The sequence below is a fragment of the Botryllus schlosseri genome, chromosome 8, assembly GCF_051294905.1.
Source record: "Botryllus schlosseri isolate E-star chromosome 8, Bs_hap1, whole genome shotgun sequence".
Taxonomy (NCBI): Eukaryota; Metazoa; Chordata; class Ascidiacea; order Stolidobranchia; family Styelidae; genus Botryllus; species Botryllus schlosseri.
This window is the reverse complement of record NC_137243.1, coordinates 19,249,238-19,254,244: the sequence shown is the minus strand read 5'-3', so window position 1 is coordinate 19,254,244 and position 5,007 is coordinate 19,249,238.

Below are 5,007 nucleotides of genomic sequence, written 5' to 3'. Positions count from 1 at the left end.
TTCATTTACATTAAGCGGGGAAACTCAAGTAATAAATTTTACTCGTTTGAAAATATCGATCAATGGAGTGACAGTATCAATATGAGTGGTATATTATTTTTTCGCGATATGCAACCAATCTTCTAAGCATAACTTGTCAAAAATTTATCGTGTCGTAGAAACACCGGTTGTTACGAATTCGAAAGAAATGTACTTCGATTATCACGATGATGGAAATTGAGATCAATGCAGTATTTCGGAGATGGATGTGTATCGTTTGGTATGTTCCCCAATCACTAAATGTCGGTTAGTTAAACGATACATTTACAAGTTTACCGAAATCTTGATTTACAAATAACAGCTTGATGATCTAAAGCTCAACCACGCAAATGTGTTCATTGCAAAGTATTTGACACAAACAAAATATCGAATGGAGACCATCACATTGGTTTCATTTCGAGTGAGTGAAAATTGTTTTCTGTTGGCCAGGTAGGACACATTTGACAAACATCGTACACATTGTATCTTCGTGATGGTAACGACTTTCAGCGGCTTGGTTTCATGTCGGGAATTATTATTTGAGGGTTCAAGAATGATTTCAATCAATACTAGAAATGAACAACAATGCAAAACACGTTTAGCAAATAACAGTGTAGCAAGTACTTTTTTGATATTACGAGTGTTGGGCACTAGACACTTCTAGTTGAATTGAATGCATCTAACAAACATATCACAATTTACTTTTGCAATAATCAAAGTCTTAGAGTGTATAACCTCGCGATATTTTACATTTAGCACGCACAATGGGGAGTTACTGAAATGATTAAGAATTGATCGCTAGCTTCGAACGGTACTCGATACTCAAAGTGATATTTTCACACTCTGTAAAGTGCATATGTTTCAATTCTCTGTCACAAATTCCGACAATAAATCGTTGGATTTAATAGTAACGATATTGTGATATACTGATTCTACACTTAGTCGTTTCAATTACCCGTTGGGAATCGGGATAATAAACCATTTTGTATCGGATGTTCAATGTATGAATACTGGAATTATTACATCTTTAGTGCTGTTTATCGCAAACGATAGATTTTAATAATTGTACTGATTGTTGAATGTAATAATACCGATATTGTCGTTTCATCTTTAGTCTTGGTTACTGGAAATATTTTCTGATATTCGCGATACGCAGAGTGATTTTTACCAAAGTGGAGTAATTTTCCTATCAAGAACATTTCAGACACACATAGTTTTACAGCTTAATATGTTAATAACATTGGTACTGAAAAGTTTGTTGCTGTCATAACTTTTACCACAACGCCGGGTCTAAATTTAATAATAAAGTAATGATCAACTATTACAAAATCTCATATGTCAAATCAATGTGGCAATCCTTATGTTCACAGCATGATAACTTTGAATATAACACCATCGTTCGATTGTAAGAAATGAATTCTCAACTACGTTGGTCGGACTTTCAAATCTCGTATACTCAAACATATCATGTTAATCTCAAGTCGCCGACACTGAGAAGTAATTACTTTTGTCTTACAAAATATACCGAGTAGTAATTATAGTTTGTCTTGCAGAATATACCGCGTAGTAATTCCTCTATCTTACAGAATAGTAACGACTTTTCAAGTTGAATAAAAAAAGATGTGTAGGGATATGAATACAACCAAGCTTGTTATGGATTTTAGGTTTCAGTGATTGTATGGATTCGTGTATGTTTGGCTGTTTTTCATACTGATACTGTTTGAGTTGGTCGGGTAAGTTACAAACGGATTTACTTGACAATGTTTTCGTGGTTGACTCTTTGAATATGGTAAGATGGTGAGATGATGAGACGTAATACTATTTCCGTACACTCAATTACAACAAAACATAACCCGCATTCAAATAAGCCGTAAGCTACAAGTGGATTTAAAACTTGATGCTGTTTTGTGGTTAACTCAAGTCAGTAGTCATGTTTGTGTTGATTTCGGGAATGATCATGGCGAGTTGGTCGGGTAAATTAGGTAAAGTGGTAGTAACTATGACCTTACCGAGTTGCTGACATTCCAATATCTTTTACGCTGTAATATACGGATTTAATTGTGATAAATTATTTCTCAGTTATTGTTCAGACATTCAAATCTCGTATACTCAAAATATAATATGTTCAAGTCAAATCGTATATGCACCGATTAGTAAATACTTTGTCTTCAGAATAGTAACGACCTTTACAATCGAATAAAAAAAGACCTATAATACGAGTACAACCAGGATGAATTAATTCAAATTTATGAGTTGTAGTGATATAATCAAGTAAGTGAAACTAGATTTTTAACAATTGTTAATGTTGTGAATAATTCTTTTGAGTATGGTAAGATGTTAATATATCTCTTTGACAAACGGAAAGCAGGATGGTGAATAGAGTTGTAATGTTACATTACTTGTTTCAAATCAATGTGTGTATAATATCGAAACGGGACTGTGGGGAAGTTGCTAGTCATGTTTGTCAATCCTATTTCAATGCGCACTACGCCCAAGTCGAAATAATCGGTTTCGGATTAGGATTTTACAATTATTTCACACCTTTTTGAATAAGCGTCAACTTCACAGAGGATTAGGGTTGGGTCAGAAATAAGTGAAAATTTGTCGGTATTCGAATCACCGTCTACGCCGGCTCTATGGTAAACTAATTACTAAAGTAACACCATGCGACTGATTCCTAGATTTAGCAAACTATTTCGCACTGACTGGACTAGCGTAATAATCGATAGTAGCACACTGTTGGACGAAACAATTCAGCACACAGGTCATTCGAAATATAGGCCGCACGCGCTGCGTAATCCTCACAACAAGCCGTGTTTGCAAAACGGACGTATTTAGTAGGTAAGACATATCAAAACGCAAGCGCAAACATCTGTTTTTCAAAATCGCACAATGCACTGCGGTTTAGTGAATTTCCTGTTTAGTGATACTCGTGACTATTCACTTGATACATATTCAACACCGTGCGAGAGATGTATATACCCGAAAGTACGATTCACGACCGCACCCATAAGAAACAATGGCACATCACCACCACAGCCTATACGCGAAAGTACGAATCACCGCCGCGTCCATAAGAATAACGATATATCATTGTCGTACTCACCGTAAACGTTAGGATTACCTGGATTCGGTCATTTTTAATAATTTGCGATATACACATTAACTAAGGACCAATCACGTGACTATTTACCAACCTGATACATATTCAACACCGTGCGAGAGATGCATATACCCGAAAGTACGATTCACGACCGCACCCATAAGAAACAATGGTACATCACCAGAGATCCCGTAAGAATACATGACACATCACCAACGACGCCTATACCTGAAAATACGACTCACCAACACGAGTATTTCGATACCATTCACCGCCGCAGCCTATACCGAAAGGGTTATCGTGCCACCACAAGACACAATAGCCGCTTGCCACCCCTTGCCATAAGACGCAATAGCCGCATGCGACCGCACCCATAAGAACACATGGCGAGTCACCACAGATCCCGTAAGAATACACGACAGGCGAATCACCCCCACGAGCTATACCTGAAAAGGCGAGTCATGACCGCACCCATAAGAGCACATGGCGACTCACCAGCGATAGGGGGGTCTAAAAAGGCGAGTCACCAACACGAGTTTCGCGGCGAATCACCAGCGGCCCTATACTACCCCATGCAAAAAAGCGCGATGTGCGACCGATCTACTATACTACTGTCGTTAAACATGCGTAATTTATGTACATTCACCGAAAATTTAGGGCACTCTTCGAGCTCCCCGATTGGGAGTTCAGGTTGCAGCAGTTTCGGTCTTGGTAAGAGGTCAAAGTCCAGTCGGTCTTTTCGGGACTTTGGTATCGGAAATATTTCGCGCTTTATCGCGCTCGAGGACCCCTCGACCATAATAAACCATATTATAATTGTGTGTGGTATATTCAGGATAAAATCGAGGTGGTTATAACATCAATCGGGTACGGTCTCATGCCTTGTGACTCGAACCATCCCGAATTCACATCTGTGATTGGCAATACGGAGAAATTAATGGTATAGGATTTTGTCTTAGTGCTTTGTGTGACCAACTAAGACAACTGAGAATGGGATGCCTATATCTGCTCACATTGAATTTAGTACTGTAGCCAGTTATTAATTTTAACTAAATGTATTCCAAACAAAGCAACTCGATCATATTACATAACGTCCATGTGAAGTTGTGAACCACAACACTAGATAATATAATAATTTATGCCACGATGAAGAAATATTCTGACGATTTAATTTTGTAGTAGATCAGTGGTTCCCAACCTTTTTCATCTCGTGCCTCCCTTGGCCGAAATTTTAGCCAAAATTCCCCCCCTTAGGATAAATCTGCCCGATTATTAAAATGGTCATTTTTACCGCGCAAACACCTGTTGACTAAGAGAATAAGACGGGCGGTGCCGAGTGTTTGTTTCTAGCACTGCTGGAGTAACACTTTGTAGACCTCCAAAAACCATGGTCTTGGTCCCAATCACACAAATTCTGGAAGGCTTGACTCAACAGACCCCCACACTTCCATTTGTGTTTTCGGTTTCCCATGCACCAATCGCTAATATAACTGCTGTGAAAAATCAGTATCCATGAATTTACTGGTCTCGCCATTTTTTTCTCAAGTTTGCACATGCATTTGGCCAACAATAGTGGTACGTTGATATATAGCAGGGTTGACCAGACTCGAGTTTGACTCGGGTCACCATTTTCTGATAACTCGACTTGACTCGAGTCATTTTCTCAAAATACGGAAACGAAACGACTCGACTCGACTCGAGACAATCTGGGTATTGACTCGATTTGGACTCTAGTCATTGTGCATGACTCGAACCAAGTCATATGACTCAAGACTATAAAACGTCCAAGACCGACTGGTCATTGTAATTTCGAAGAACAGTAAAGTGACCACCCTGTTGGTAGTTCGTCAATTGATCCTGGTACTTGACAATGCGACAAGAAACTG